Genomic DNA, 17,149 nt, shown 5'->3' with positions numbered 1-17,149 from the left:
GTGAGATGAGAAAATGGTTAATTTAAATTTCTAACCTATAACATTAATTATTCAAATCGACACAAACATGAAATTATGGCTGATCGTACATTTGTTGAAAATAACAAGCATTACAAACCTGAAGTTAAGACAGATAGTGTGCACTTTTCACTAGCTGTTACTTCTGTCCCAAGGCTGTGTTACTCCCGCCCCACCATCAGGTACAAAAGTAACGTTGCGGTAGTTCTGTTCTGTCTATTTAATTTAAACTAGTTTACCGTAGAAATTAAATTACAGTTGCTAATGGTAGAGGACATACAGTCCTCGTCAATCTACAGACAATTCCCCATAATGACAAAGCAAAAACGGGTTTTTATACATTTTTGCAAATTCATATAAACAAATACCCTTGTAAATGTCACACTTACATAAGTATTCAGACCCTTTACTCATTACTTTGATAAAGCACCTTTGGCAGCGATTACAGCTTAGAGTCTTCTTGGGTATGACACTACAACCTTGGCACACCTGTATTTGGTGAGTTTCTCCCATTCTTCTCTGCAGATCCTCTCAAGGTCTTTCAGGTTTTATGTGGAGCGTTGCTGGGGAGCTATTTTCAGGTCTCTCCAGAGATGTTCGATCGGGTTCAAGTCCAGGCTCTGGCTGGGCCACTCAAGGACATTCAGAGACTTGTCCCAAAGCCACTCCTGCGTTGTCTTGGTTGTGTGCTTAGGGCCATTGCCCTGTTGGACGGTGTGAACCTTCGCCCCCAGTCTGAGGTCCTTAGTGTCTGGAGCAGGTTTATATCAAGGATCTTTCTGTACTTTGCTCCGTTCATCTTTCCCTCAAACCTGATTAGTCTCCCAGTCCCACCACCATGCTTCACAATAGGGATGGTGCCAGGTTTCCTCCAGACGTGATGCTTGGCATTCAGGCCAAAGAGTTCAATCTTGGTTTCATCACACCAGAGAATCTTGTTCTTCATGGCCTAAGAGTCTATAGGTGCCTTTTGGCAAACTCCAAGTGGGCTTTCATGTGCCTTTTAGTTAGGAGTGGCTACCATCTCGCCACTCAATGGTTGTCCTGGAAGTTTCTCCAATCTCCACCGAATAACACTGGAGCTCTGTCAGAGTGACCATTGGGCTCTTGGTCACCTCCCTGACCAGGCCCTTATCCCCCGATTGGTCAGTTTGGCCGGGCGGCCAGCTCTAGGAAGAGTGTTGGTGGTTCCAAACTTCTTCCATTTAAGAATGATGGAGAACACTGTGTTCTTGGGGACCATCAATGCTGCAGAAATGTTTTGGTACCCTTCCTCTTCCCCAATTCCTTTGACCTCATGGCTTGGTGCTCTGTTATGCACTTTCAACTGTGGGACCTTATATAGACAGGTGTGTGCCTTTCCAAATGATGTCCAATCAATTGAATTTACCACAGGTATACTCCAATGATGTTGTAGAAACATGTCAAGGATGATCAATGGAAACAGGATGTACCTGAGCTCAATTTCGAGTCTCATAACAAAGTGTCTTAATACTTATGGAAAAAAAGGTATTTCGTTTTTTTTTTATTAATACATTTGCAAAAATGTCAACCTGTTGTGACTTCGTCAATATGGGGTATTGTGTGTAGATTGATATTTATTTATTTTTAAATATGTTTTAGAATAAGACTGGAATGGGTCACTACTTCAAAATGCATTTTTTTGGCAGAAGTGCCTTCTCGAACGTGAACTTTCATGTGCCTAAATAACAAACTGTAAATGCCATCTGTAAATACAAATGAAGTTGTTAAATTTTGAGCCTAGTTGGTTTAGCCACAGAAAAAGTCACCAACCTTCCCGCTTGCCATGATTGGCTGAGATAATGAGTGGGCTGGACATGCCGAAAGATGAGTTTGGATTGGTCTGCCATATAGCGCATTTCTGTCTATTTACGATGAGCAGTATGTGTAGGTAATCTGTTCTAACACGGCTTTAAAAAAAAGTTAGTGCGTAGTAAAACAGCATAAGTGTTGCTCATCACTTTCTGGAGAACCAAGCTTTGAATCAGCGTAATTTGTGTATGATAGCTAAGGAGATTGTGTATGATAGCTAAGAAAAAAATTGTCTCCGGATTACATCTTCAAAAGAGGTTGACCGATTTAATCGGAATGGACGATTTAATTAGGGCGATTTCAAGTTTTCATAACAATCGGAAATTGGTATTTTAGGACACCGATTTGGCCGATTAAAATATATATATATATATTTTCATTTTTTTACACCTTTTATTTAATCTTTATTTAACTAGGAAATTCGGTTAAGAACACATTCTTATTTTCAATGAACTGCCTTGTTCAGGGGCAGAACGACATATTTTTACCTTGTCAGCTTGGGGATTCAATCTTGCAACCTTACAGTTAACTAGTCCAATGCTCTAACTACCTGATTACATTGCACTCCACGAGAAGGCTGCCTGTTACGCGAATGCAGTAAGCCAAGGTAAGTTGCTAGCTAGCATTTAAACTTAGCTTATAAAAAACAATCAGTCAATCATCACTATTTAACAACACATTGTTGATATTACTAGTTTATCTAGTGTGTCCTGCGTTGCATATAATCGTTGCGGTGCGTATTCGTGAAAAAGGACTGTCGTTGCTCCAATGTGTACCTAACCTTAAACATCAATGCCTTTCTTAAAATCAATACACAGAAGTATATATTTTAAACCTGCATATTTGGCTAAAAGAAATCCAGGTTAGCAGGCAATATTAACCAGGTGAAACTGTGTCACTTCTCTTGCATTCATTGCACGCAGTCTCAGTGTATATGCAACAGGTTGGGCTGCCTAATTTGCCAGAATTTTTTGTAATTATGACATAACATTGAAGGTTATGCAATGTAATAGGAATATTTAGACATAGGGATGCCACCCGTTAGATAAAATACGTAACGGTTCTGTATTTCACTGAAAGAATAAACGACTTGTTTTCGAGATGACAGTTTCCAGATTCGACCATATTAATGACCAAAGGCTCATATTTGTGTGTTATTATGTTATAACTAAGTCTATGATTTGATAGAGCAGTCTGACTGAGCGGTGGTTGGCAGCAGCAGGCTCGTAAGCATTCATCCAAACTGCACTTTTGTGCGTTTTGCCAGCAGCTCTTCGAAGCATTGTGCTGTTTATGACTTCAAGCCTATCAACTCCCTAGATTAGGCTGGAGTAACCGATGTGAAATGGCTAGCTAGTTAGCGGGGTGTGCGCTAATAGCGTTTCAAATGTCACTCGCTTTGAGACTCGGGAGTGGTTGTTCCCCTTGCTCTGTATGGGTAACGCTGCTTCGAGGGTGGCTGTTGTCGATGTGTTCCTGGTTCGAGTCCAGGTAGGGGTAAGGAGAGGGACGGAAGCTATACTCTTACACTGGCAATACTAAAGTGCCTATAAGAACATCCCAATAGTCAAAGGTTAATGAAATACAAATGGTATAGAGAGAAATAGTCCTATAATTCCTATAATTACTTCAACCTAAAACTGCTTACCTGGGCATATTGAAGACTCATGTTAAAAGGAACCACCAGCTTTCATATGTTCTCATGTTCTGAGCAAGGAACTGAAACCTTAGCTTTCTTACATAGCACATATTGCACTTTTACTTCTCCAACACAGTGTTTTTACATTATTTAAACCAAATTGAACATGTTATATTATTTATTTGAGGCTAAATTGATTTTGATGTATTATATTAAGTTAAATTAAGTGTTCATTCAGTAGTGTTGTAATTGTCATTATTACAAATAAAATAAATGGTCTGATTAATCCATATCGGCTTTTTTTGGTCCTCCAATAATTGGTATCGGCGTTGAAAAATCATAATCGGTCGACTTCTAATCTTCAAACTAAGGGCAACCATGGCATCCGACAAGAGAAGTGTCCATTCATGATGTATACATGATGTAAGATAGTCTAACTAGCTACATTTTCAGATATTACACGTTTCTAATTTTGACAGGAAGTGGTTTCATTTCAAGTTAAAGTGTAATGTTAGTGAGCTAACCTGCAGATTCATGCAGGGTAGTAAAAGTCATGAGCTGGGATTATGGTTAATTGTTTAGCTAACTACATATCTTAACAACAGTTTCCACTATGCAATTATCCATTTCAATAGAATGTCACTGCAACAACTTTTGATAAACGTACTAGCTGGTAAATTCTCTCTGGCCATCTACTCTGATTTCAGACCATGGGTAAGATAGTCTAACTAGCTACATTTTCAAATATTACACATTTCTAATTTTAACAATGTATTTTAATTTCAAGTTAAACTGTACGGTTAACGAGCTAGATAACGTTAGCTGGCTGGCTTGCTAGATAACGTTACGTGTATGATTTTATTATTCGGATCTCAGAGCCATTTGCTCATCTGAGTGTGACAGAAACGTTCTGAATTTATGAATGGACAATCTAACAGCACAGTTGCAGTCACCAACAATCTGGATAGCATAACAAAATCAAACTTTATTTTTCACATGCGCCGAATACAACCTTACCGTGAAATATTTACTTACAAGCCAACAGTGCAGTTCAAGAAAGATTTAAGAAAATATTTTCTAAATAAACTAAAGTAAAAAATACATTTAAAGTAACAATAACATTATTTAAAAAATTATACAAACATCGCAAAAAAACGAACAAAATAGCACAGTTGGTTAGGAGGCCGTAAAACGGCAGCCATCCCTTACACAACCAGCACTGCTAGGGCGAGTAATGTTCAGTGAGCTGTTCTCTTATTTGTGTGGAAGTAGTTAGCAAGTTAGCATGGGTGCTCGACTGCTGCTGTTAGTACAGAACGCTCAGATCAACCCTTAAATAGATGGGTGGGGCTAAGGCTTAAGAGGGTGTGAACGATGCTGAATGGGTGTAGACAAAGAAGAGCTCTCCAGTAGTAGCACCAAAACATTCAAAGGCCATTTTCTCAAAAGTGAGTTTCAAGTTTATCAACTTTCAAAGCCAAATTACTTTCCCAACTGCAGTGTATGATATACCATTTTGTATCTCTGTCTCTACTTTTACACAATGTACATTTTTTTTAAATCAAATGTTGCTACATAAGACCGATTTTGAGCCGGTCGGTCACAACTGGCACTCATTTTTTCAATGCTCCTCCTCTTCTCTTTAAGATGGGTGAACATTTGAATTAATACTTTGCTTTAGACAACATGGTGACCAACTAAAGACAATAGTGGGAAGACTTCATGTTTTTTGCTTAGTGTGGAGGGTGATAAATTTGGCTATTTGTCAGGGAATGGAGAACATACAGTATGTATTTTTGGAAAAATACAATTGCATGCCTCCGTGCTCATTAAGGGAGCAATAAAGTTGTCTTTTAAATTCTGTCCTTTCCGCTGGTTCAAGACAAACACATAATGTGCCGTATACAGGTGTAGGATCTTGATTTGATCACCCTGTTCCAGGAGTTCTTTCCTGCAATGCAGGAAATGTAAAATGTATAGTGTATTTGAGGTTTTTGTAATTTACACATTGAATTTCAGACTTGATTTTCCTTTACGAAAAATGTATCAACCTAAAACAAAATGGCAATTAACATTTCCTTTTCTGCAGGATTATTTTCCTGCGTTAGCAAACTGGCTCAAATTAAGATCCTATATCTCTAGATTAGTATCGGCTTAAAGTAAAACAGCACATGAAGAAAGATAAAATGGGGTTTCGTATAATGTCATTGTGAAAACATTGTGGATCACCATCCACAGGATCAAGATGTTTTTATGTTGAAAGACACTTTCAAATGTCTGCAGTTTAAAAAAAATTGCTCGAAAGAATAGCTCACATCTCACTCATACAGTTGAAGTCAGAAGTTTACATACACCTCTGCCAAATACATTTAAACTCAGTTTTTCACAATTCCTGACATTTAATCCTAGTAAAAATTCCCTGCAACTTTATTTTAAGAATGTGAAATCTCAGGTGATTTAATTGAGCTTTTATTTCTTTCATCACAGTCCCAGTGGGTGAGAAGTTTACATACACTCAATATGTATTTGGTAATATTGCCTTAAACAATTTAAACTTGGGTCAAACATTTTGGGTAGCCTTCCACAAGCTTCCCACAATACGTTGAGTAAATGTTGGCCCATTCCTCTGACAGAGCTGGTGTAACTGAGTCAGGTTTGTAGACTTCGCTCACACACGCTATTTCAGTTCTGCCCACAAATCTTTTAAAGGATTGAGGTCAGGGCTTTGTGATGGCCACTCTAATACCTTGACTTTGTTGACCTTAAGCCATTCCTTAAGTCCTTAAGCCAGGCGTTTGGAAATTGCTCCCAAGGGTGAACCATCCAACTTACTTCAACTGTGTTTCATAATTGCTTTGTGCTGATAGTATTAAAAAATATGTCGATTTGCAATCCTGGGCCGTATCCACAAAGCATCTCAGAAAAGATCCTAGGAATCATGTTAAAAACCTGTTTTAAGACAAAAGACACTCCCAGCTCTGAGTAGGTTTTATAATGATGTTAAGACACTGCCCAGACAAAAAGTAAAATCAACTCATAAAAGTTTCTTAGCTGGTAATCACAACAGTTTAAGGTACCACAAAGGAAAGATATTGATGACACTCATTGACATGGTTGCAAATGATGGGTAATAACCAATCACGATGAGCCCAGCTGTGAACTCTATACTGGGCCAGAATACCGCATTTGGAGTCCCGGGGCACAGACCTCTGGAGGCTCATCTCATGCTTTTGTTCACAGATCATTTTTTTTTCAGTTTTAAAACAAATTTCCAGAAATTTTGCTATCACATGCGTATGCATAATATGTTGGCATTCATAATCATTTTTTGTTCAAATTCTGGTATTTTAAATAGCATGACAGGCATATGGTACTGAATTGTTGTTAAAAGCGTAATTTTCTATTACCGTTATATCAGTGTTTCCCAAACTCGGTCCTCGAAACTCCAAGATTGCATGTTTGATTATGTCATTATTTGAATCAGTTGTGTAGTGCTAGGGCAAAAAAACTAAACGTGCACCCATGGGGGTTCCGAGGACCACGTTTGGGAAACCCTGCGTTTGGGAAACACACGTCACTCCCGTTCAACAACTCTCTAAATAGCTTCTGGCACCGTAGGCATCAAATAACTTGATGATAATATTACATAAAATATTTTAAAGGTATCATTAATCACTGAACGCATATGCTTTATATGCTGTCAATTGCCCAACTTATAGGCATGCCCAATTTAGGCATCTTTTTTAACAACGTGATATTGCGCTCCAAAGGGATAACTTGAAATAACTTTTGCAAGGCACCGTACATCATGTTTTCATCCCCCTTGGCGTTTTTCCAATTTTGTTGCATTACAACCTGTAATTTAAATTGATTTTTTTATTTCAATTTCTTGTAATGGACATACACAAAATAGTCCAAATTGGTGAAGTGAAAAAAATAACTTAAGTAAATAAAACTGAAAAATGGTGCGTGCATATGTATTCACCCCCATTGCTATGAAGCCTCTAAATAATATCTGGTGCAACCAATTACCTTCAGAAGTAACATAATTAGTTAGATTGTACACAGGTGGACTTTATTTAAGTGTCACATGATCTGTCACATGATCTCAGTATATATAAACCTGTTCTGAAAAGCCCCAGAGTCTACAACACCACCAAGCAAGCTTCACTATGAAGACCAAGGAGCTCTCCAAACAGGTCAGGGACAAAGTTCTGGAGAAGTACAGATAAGGGTTGGGTTATAAAAAAATATCAGAAACTTTGAACATCCCACGGAGCACCATTTAAATCCATGATAAAAAAAATTGAAAGAATATGGCGCCACAACAAACCTGCCAAGAGAGGACCACTTTAAGCCGTACACACCACAGAGCTGGACTTTACGGAAGAGTGTCCAGAAAAAAGCCATTGCTTAAAGAAAAAAAATAAGCAAACCCATTTGGTGTTCTCCAAAGGCATGTGGGAGTCTCCCCAAACATATTGAAGAAGGTACTCTGGTCAGTTGAGACTAAAATTGAGCTTTTTGGCCATCAAGAAAACGCCATGGCTGGCGCAAACCCAACACCTCTCATCACTCCGAGAACACCATCCACACAGTGTATCATGGTGGTTTCAGCATCATGCTCTGGGAATGTTTTTCATCGGCAGGGACTGGAAAATTGGTCAGAATTGAAGGAATGATGGATGGTGCTAATACAGAGAAATTCTTGATGGAAACCTGTTTCAGTTTTCTAGAGATTTGAGACTGGGACAGAGGTTCACCTTCCAGCAGGACAATGACCCTAAGCATACTGCTAAAGCAACACTCAAGTGATTTAAGGGAAACATTTAAATATCTTGGAATGGCCTAGTCAAAGCCCAGACTTCAATCCAATTGAGAATATGTGTTTTGACTTAAAGATTGCTGTTTCCCAGCGGTACCCATCCAACTTGAAGGAGCTGGAGCAGTTTTGCCTTGAAGAATGGGCAAACATTCCAGTGGCTAGATGTTTCAAGTTCATAGAGACATACCCCAAGAGATTGGCAGCTGTAATTGCTGCTAAAGGTGGCTCTACGAATAATTGACTTGGGGGGGTGAATAGTTATGTGCGCACAAGTTTGTGCGTTTTTTGTCTTATTTCTTGTTTTTTTTTCTCAATTAAAAATATTTGGATCTTTTGAAGTGTTGTGTAAATCAATTGATACAAACCACCCAAAAATCTATTTTAATTCCAGGTTGTAAGGCAACAAAATAGGAAAAATGCCAAGGGGGGTTAATACTTTCGCAAGCCACTGTACTGTATGTTAATGAAATAATCTAAAGAAAAATATATGTCAAAAGTGCAAGAGATACTGTTGCATGTAGGCCATGTCTAGATTATCATACAGATATATCAACAACAACAAAAATTCAACTCAAAAGGAAATGACAGTCTATGATGCAGGAACCACTGATTCGCTGCCTTTTTCTATAATCATTGCACCTGCTGGTAATGCTTAACTGGTTGGGACAGCTCTTGAGGTCTCTATCTGTCAAATAATATGTTTGACTCTAATGACTAAGGAGGCTTCCCACTGGTCACCAACTGGTTGAATCAATGTTATTTCAATGTAATTTGTCAACGTATTGTGACATGTAATCTGTGCTTTAAATACAGTGGGGCAAAAAAGTATTTAGTCAACCATCAATTGTGCAAGTTCTCCTACTTAAAAAGATGAGAAGAGGCCTGTAATTTTCATCATAGGTACACTTCAACTATGACAGACAAAATGAGAAAAAAAATCCAGATAATCACATTGTAGGATTTTTTATGAATTTATTTGCAAATTATGGTGGAAAATAAGTACTGGACTAAAGCATCCACCAACTCCTGGACAGGCTGTGGTGCAACGTGGCGTTGGTGGATGGAGCAAGACATGATGTCCCAGATGTGCTCAATTTGATTCAGGTCTGGGGAACGGGCGGGCCAATCCATAGCATCAATGCCTTCCTCTTGCAGGAACTGCTGACACACTCCAGCCACATGAGGTCTAGCATTGTCTTGCATTAGGAGGAACCCAGGGCCAACCGCACCAGCATATGGTCTCACAAGGGGTCTGAGGATCTCATCTCGGTACCTAATGGCAGTCAGGCTACCTCTGGCGAGCACATGGAGGGTGCGGCCCTCCACACCATGACTGACCCACCTGCCAAACCGGTCATGCTGGAGGATGTTGCAGGCAGCAGAACGTACTCCACGACGTCTCCAGACTCTGTCACGTCTGTCACGTGCTCAGTGTGAACCTGTTTTCATCTGTGAAGAGCACAGGGCACCAGTGGCGAATTTGCCAATCTTGGTGTTCTCTGGCAAATGCCAAACGTCCTGCACGGTGTTGGGCTGTAAGCACAACCCCCACCTGTGGACGTCGGGCCCTCATACCACCCTCATGGAGTCTTGTTTTTGCACAACAGCATGTGCCATTTATTGTCAATCAGTGTTGCTTCCTAAGTGGACAGTTTGATTTCACAGAAGTGTGATTCACTTGGAGTTACATTGTGTTTAAGTGTTCCCTTTGTTTTTTTGAACAGTGTATTTAGTGAAATTGAATTATGTTTGGTTGTCAATGCAACTAAATATCAATATCAAGGAAATCAATCTTCTGCTTGCATTGACAACCAAACACAATTCAATATCACTTTTGAAATACAAGAAATAGCCTACTAAGTTAACAATGACATGTTGGATTCACGTCTCCAACCCAAGTTAAAGAATGGGATTGACCCAGATGGAACTCTCCAAGCGGTAGATACAGTACATCTTCTTCAAATGTTGATATTTGGTTGCATTATCAACCAGACAATATTCAATATTACTTTTGTAATACAGTTAGCCTTAACTTTAGGCTACTATGTTACACGCTAATATAACATTTAACCTTAATTTGTAACATATCCATGGAAACAGAGTTTATTGTAACTATAAATGTGTTCATATTTAATCATATAAAGTGTGCATGTTCAAGATACCATGCATAGGGCCCAGGCTTTCCTTTGGATTCTGAAATGGCAAATGAAGGTTTGAAAGTGTGTACATATTTCCTAAAATGCCACACATTATTGTCAATATTGTTTAGTCATGTGGAATCACAACAGATATAGAAGTTCCATATGCGTGTTTGACCGCATTTCTGTTGTCTTGTGTATTCTCTCTCTTCTTGTGAAATCCAGATTTTTGTCAGCATATCTGTGTCATTGACTCTTAACCTGTTGTTTTTATTGTATATCCATGTATGGTTATTATTTTTGTCTACCATTATGCGTTACAGGTCATTTAAAATGCATTGTCTTTCCAGGTGGTGAGCGCAACTGCGGAGTACATGAGCTCATCTGCATCAGAAAAGGTAGGGGCACTCCCCACCTCACCTCCCTGTACCACAACCATTCCCATGAATCACTGTATAATGTCTGGTCATGTTGTGGATCTCGAAAATCCACCTGTTTCACTGTTTATTGCCTTCTTTTATGGTCCATTTGTCTGGTTCTATTTGTTTTGCTTTACCAAGAAAAACTTGGTGTTTCCTTGTGCCTGTCCTGTGTGTGTTCGGCCTCCCCGCCCTGTTTTTTGTTTGTTTTTGTTTTGTTTTAGAAGATAATGAAGAGAGAAGGTTTTAGTGGTTTGAGGTGAGAGGTTGGGGTTAACCAGGAAATAAATAAGCCTCCTAAACATCACATACGGTGTAACAATGTCGTTCTCAACTAACATCAAGGCGGTGGCCCGTTCCTGTAGGTTCATGCTCTACAACATCCGCAGAGTACGACCCTGCCTCACACAGGAAGCGGCGCAGGTCCTAATCCAGGCACTTGTCATCTCCCGTCTGGATTACTGCAACTCGCTGTTGGCTGGGCTCCCTGCCTGTGCCATTAAACCCCTACAACTCATCCAGAACGCCGCAGCCCGACTAGTGTTCAACCTTCCCAAGTTCTCTCACGTCACCCCGCTCCTCCGCTCTCTCCACTGGCTTCCAGTTGAAGCTCGCATCCGCTACAAGACCATGGTGCTTGCCTACGGAGCTGTGAGGGGAACGGCACCTCAGTACCTCCAGGCTCTGATCAGGCCCTACACCCAAATAAGGGCACTGCGTTCATCCACCTCTGGCCTGCTCGCCTCCCTACCACTGAGGAAGTACAGTTCCCGCTCAGCTCAGTCAAAACTGTTCGCTGCTCTGGCTCCCCAATGGTGGAACAAACTCCCTCATGACGCCAGGACAGCGGAGTCAATCACCACCTTCCGGAGACACCTGAAACCCCACCTCTTTAAGGAATACCTAGGATAGGATAAAGTAATCCTTCTCACCCCCCCCTTAAAATATTTAGATGCACTATTGTAAAGTGGTTGTTCCACTGGATGTCATAAGGTGAATGCACCAATTTGTAAGTCGCTCTGGATAAGAGCGTCTGCTAAATGACTTAAATGTAAATGTAAATGTAACAATGGGCCTAGAACAGGGGTCACCAACCTTTTCTAGCATGACAGCTACAAGTACATAAAAAAAATGAAACGTTGCAAGCTCCACATTTTCTGCTTTCAAATAGGCACATTCTTAATAAACAACTCCAGGGGCCCTATAAAATCTGTTTTAATTTTTAAAATCTTAGTTTTCCTGGGCTCAGATTTTTTTGTTTGTTTCACTTTCAAAATTACAATTATTTATATAGAATTAATACAATTGGATATTCTGAGTCTATGTCAATGCTTAAATCGCAGCAAAATAAAAATGTTTCAGTCTGAAAAAACAGATTTTTTTAATGGATAATTTCGCTTTAATTCAAGTGTGCACCTAGGGAGAGTGGGATGTGCATGGCTAGTGATGTTTCTGTACTGCACATGTAATGGCAGAGTTTGCAAAACAAAGGCCCACCAGATTGATACAAATAATCATGCTACCATTCTGTCAGGTAGGCCTAATTTGCTGTTAACATTTATTAGAAAGAGAATGTTTTGGGCAAAGCCTGTCTGCCCACAAGATGGTTATCTTTAGCATCGCTAACTGCCTACACAAAGTGATTAATTGGAATACTGTATATTGTGTTACGTCTGGCTTTTTAAGCCAATTGTGGCTAACTAGGTGTGGGATAATATCAATGATGCTTTGATTGGATAGAAGCTGGGAGGTTGCAGTGTCTGACATTTGTGAGATTTGTTTATGACAGTTTGCGGTGGAACACTTGGAAAATGTATGTACTTCCATAATTGTATGGCGAGCTACTCATAGGTGGGCTGTGAGCTACTGGTAGCTTGGGATCAACCTGTTGGAGACCCCTGGTCTAGAGTGTTAGTTGGCATGATTATGTCAAAAAAAGCCCTGTTGTGGTGTTAACCACACAAGACTGCCATCTTAAAACTTGATCTACGTTCCCTATTGTTCTATGTCCCATATGTCTGACTTGTTGCATCAACTAAAGGCATTAAAAGATTGACAATTGGACTGTTAACAAATATAAAAAAAACATAAGTCCACCCTAGCGATGCTGAAATACAGTAGTTAGCATAGCAGCAGGCGCTTTGATGCTCCTGATGCTAGCTCATGTCAGTTGCATTGACCCTGTTGTCTGAGTGTGTTAGAACATACCCAATTGATCTTTTTCCATGATGCAGAAAAGAGCTGGAGTCCCATACAGCAGTTCACACCCAATATGGTCTGATAGGTGGAGTACTGTATGTAGCATGTGTGGCACCCGAGTGGCGCAGCAGTCTAAGGCACTGAATCTCAGCGCTAGAGGCGTCACTGATTCGATTCCAGGATGTATCACAACCGGCCGTGATTGGGAGTCCCATAGGGCGTCGCACAATTAGCCCAGCATCGTCCGGGTTATGGTTTGGCTGGGGTAGGCCGTCATTGTAAGTAAGAATTTGTTCTTAAATGGCTTGCCTAGTTAAATAAAGTTTAAAGAAGTAAAAACATGTAAACCTGTACACACATCAAATGTTTTTGCTTTGCTCAGTCTCATCTGGCAGTTTTGAAGGTGATTGATAAGGTTCCTATGCAGTTTTATGTATTACTCTAAATAGCTGTCCTTTACTCAGTGGCCACCAGTCGTGTTGGGCAGGTGGGGCAGACCCACATTTAAAAAATAAAATAAAATAATAAAAAAATGGGGGGGGGGGGGGCTTTCCTGTTTTGCATGTTATTTGGCATTAATACGTGTCACATATCAGTTTGGAAACAATGTAAACAAATATATATGACTGAGTTAATAAAGTCACATACAAACATGGTCTCTTTTTTGTTTTCTTGAGTAAGGCAGCTCCAAAATGCAGGTGTTTCAGCCTAGCTCAGTGCTTTCTGTGGTGGTGGGGCAAGCCAGCAGAAAATACGGAGCGTTGCCCCATGATTGGCTGTGTTCTGTAACTCATGGGGACATTACGTGACCGCCAAGGGTAGAGCTAGAAAATTCAAGCCCCTTGGGTGCTGACATAGAGTTACATTAGAAGTGCCCATCCAAGAAGGCTCAAGGTCATTGGCGACAGATAAAATGATGTAAAATCACATTATATCTACAGTAGCTTTGATTGGACTAATCAACATCATACTTTCAAAATCTTAGCTAACAGTCATCATCATGAATCAAGTTGACAATGTCCTGGCAAGTCCTTTTTAATCCTTGTCAAATGAAAATAAATAATGAAAATAAATTATAGATAAAACGTATCAGTGTTCATCGGCCTTGGGACATAAACATTACACAACAATTTGGAAATCACAAATTCAACAATGAGTGGCTTGGAAGGAATCAGTGTGGCTAACTGCAAGATTGCAATGCAATCATTAGCCTGCTATTCCGTGGAGTGGCTAAGATTTAGGGTCTCTTTTCCTAGTTTAAAATGAAACATTCAACATTGGACATGCTGTCAATGAAGAATGACTTGTGCTGTGCTCAAAACAACTGTTAACTCGGACATGCAAAATCTGACTTTGGTAAGTTCAAGACAACTGGGAAAAAACTAACTTCGACGTGTTGAACTTTGATCTAACTCGGAATTTTCCATTTGGAACTCGGGCCTCTTTCTAGAACTACAACCTGAATATCATTGACGTCATCATGATTTTTTTTTTTTTTTCCTTTGAGTTCCCAGTTGTCTTGAAGCACCATAAATCCAGAGATTGGCAGACTTTGATGACAAAATTATCCCACGAAGGACCGCCACGACACCTTCCTGTTCGAGTGAGCACAGCACAATAAGGTAGTCCAAAAATGTATTGTACGCTGCTGCATAAATTATATAATATGCCAGGGAGTTAGTATTACTTTCTTAGCTACAGTATACATAAGTGTATGTTGTGTAGCAAGCTGTTAGTAGCCCATGTGCCTCAACCTAATAATTTGATCTATTTTCACCTCTTAATTTTGCCTACTGTTCTGACTTGGTGGTGCACATGTAGCCTATAACCTGTTTTTGAGAAATGTAATCATCAAATATTGTAAGAGCTTTCATTGTCTGCTTATATGCCCCCTTTATCCTACGGTTTTGACTTGGTGTACAGGGAGAACACTGTAAGAACGGCCCATGTTCTGAATTCTGTTGCTGTACATTTCAAAAGTGCTGAACAAATAGTTATATTGACTACGTTCATCCTATCTCGCTCATTAATGTTTTAATCGAAAATACGTATTGCCTCTTATCTGCTTTTCATCTCCTTATGCCATAGTTTGTACATCTCAATTGCCAGTAGAAACTATGTTTGTTTAAGCAAGTCAGTCATATCAGATATGTTTTTATAAAAGGTAGTAAATGAGACTGAATGAACTGTTTCGATGCCAGACAACTCTCCGCTGATAGCCAGGTGTAGCAGTGGTAAGGTGTTGGTACTCTGCTTTTGCGACAGCTTTATGTAGGTCCTAACAGTTTGTGGTCACCGTTATAGTGCAATTAATGTATTGTTTAGTGCTGTACAGTGGCTTTACTGGCATGCATCCCACATTATTATTTTTTTGCCCCATCAAGATTTACATGCTAAAATCGCCACTGCCTCTATTTAGTCAGTTATAATGAAATTCTTACTTCTATCTCTCAACTCCAGGATCAACTATTTATTCACGCAAATGGGCATTGAAAGCTTGAAAACAAACACCATCTGTTAAAATGGTCTTTGTGGACCCTCATCCTATAGACCCTATCCTGGCCGCATCATGAAAAGTTGTGTGCCCAGTTCCGAATCAGAAACTAGTTTGTTTATTGTTTACAATGCTCTGACTTCAAATGCAGCTCATGCAAGTAAAAAAATTAACACAAGTAATCAGATGGTTGTCATCTACAACATCAAAGGTGTCGTCGGAGGATTTGATTACCTAGCAAGTTAGCAAGCCAACGAGGCAAGCTAAAACATCACATAGAGCTAGATAAAGCCAGAAGAATAATATAGTTGTTAAACATAGATATAGCCAACAGTCTTGCGTGTTTTCATGGTCGTCACTCACTCACTGTGAAGTTTGTCAAGATACCGACACCATCATTAGCCATCGTGCTAAAGAACTTTTTGTTGCGATGATGCGCATGCATCAATCGTACCTAATGTTTACTTGTAAACAAAAAACGTCTCTACAGTGTTTCAGTGAGAGATGAAAATACATGAGATCTTGCAAAGCGTGCCCAACTCTTTTACTTGTTGCAGTTTGTCTAGTCTGACAAAGCTCATTTCCAGCAGACATTGTTAAATCAACGTCATATGAGGCGACAGTACAGAATGTCCTATTTAATGCTAATGCAATGCCTTCCTCCATCTTTCATGCAGTTAGTTCACTGTAATGACTCAAAGACCCAAGTTAATAGCCGCAACTGGACACTGAGTATGCTCACAAGTGTGTGGACGTGAGAGGACGTGTATTATTATTTGTGTGGTCTGGTTCTGTAAGCTTGTGTTGTTTATTATAACACACAACCAACTGCTTTTGGTTGTGTGTTATTGAAATGGTGTTTGTTTTATGCCATTTGTTTTGTCTGTATGTAGGAGATGCCAGGGACAGTGTGCGTGCGTGGTGAGTGGGATATAGTGTGGGGGCACTGAGAGTGATTATGTACTGGCTGTATGTGGGTGTCTGCGTGGAGATGATTGGTGCTTTCTGACCTTCCGGATAGCAACTGTTACCATGCCAACAGGATAAAGCGAGGCAAGCGGAGTTAAAAAGGAAGGAATAAGCATTAATGAAAAAAACAGTCACCATTGAGAAAAGCAAATGGACACAGGCCTACATTCTGACTTTATCACGGAGTTAATTTGGCTTCATCAAAGAATTAAGCTATAAGGCATGATAACCTGGGAATTATGTTGTGATAACTCACGACTAAGGGCTGTTCTAATGCCAGATGCAAAGCCGAGGGCCGGAGGGAGTTATCACATCATAATTTGCGGGTTCGAGGGTCTTATTGCTCTTATAAAATGGTGGCCAACATATTAAAAAGACTAACGACAGGTTTTCATTAAAAAGTTTATTTTAATGAGTACATTATGTTTTATTTCATCCTTCCACCATACAAAATAGTTCAGGCAAAAGCCAGTAATTATTTCTGAGATTCTGAGATTCGTAGCCAAATGGGCTGGTTGCCGTTCTCTTCTCATGTTTTGACCCAGTCGTACATTCTATTCATCCCATGTTGATATGTTAAACAAATCATTGGCATGTAGCTAGCTTGCTAGCAGA

The 17,149-nt window shown here is 39.7% G+C and overlaps 1 protein-coding gene across 3 annotated transcripts in view; it reads left to right on the top strand.

Annotated features, from left to right (window-relative positions):
- Positions 1 to 17,149, top strand: part of syt14a (synaptotagmin XIVa) — a 111,048-nt gene that overhangs the window by 5,715 nt on the left and 88,184 nt on the right. For 2 of the 3 annotated variants that reach the window (XM_046349911.1, XM_046349909.1), the window contains exon 2: positions 10,804 to 10,851. The gene's annotated coding sequence lies outside the window, so the exon portion shown is untranslated. Of the gene's footprint in view, positions 1 to 10,803; positions 10,852 to 14,578; positions 14,694 to 17,149 lie in introns of those variants that run through there. The other variant, XM_046349910.1, reaches the window with a different exon arrangement.

Source organism: Oncorhynchus gorbuscha, linkage group LG05, assembly GCF_021184085.1.
Source record: "Oncorhynchus gorbuscha isolate QuinsamMale2020 ecotype Even-year linkage group LG05, OgorEven_v1.0, whole genome shotgun sequence".
Classification (NCBI taxonomy): domain Eukaryota; kingdom Metazoa; phylum Chordata; class Actinopteri; order Salmoniformes; family Salmonidae; genus Oncorhynchus; species Oncorhynchus gorbuscha.
The sequence above is the reverse complement of the archived record's forward strand: the minus strand, read 5'-3'. Positions and strand labels throughout refer to the sequence as shown.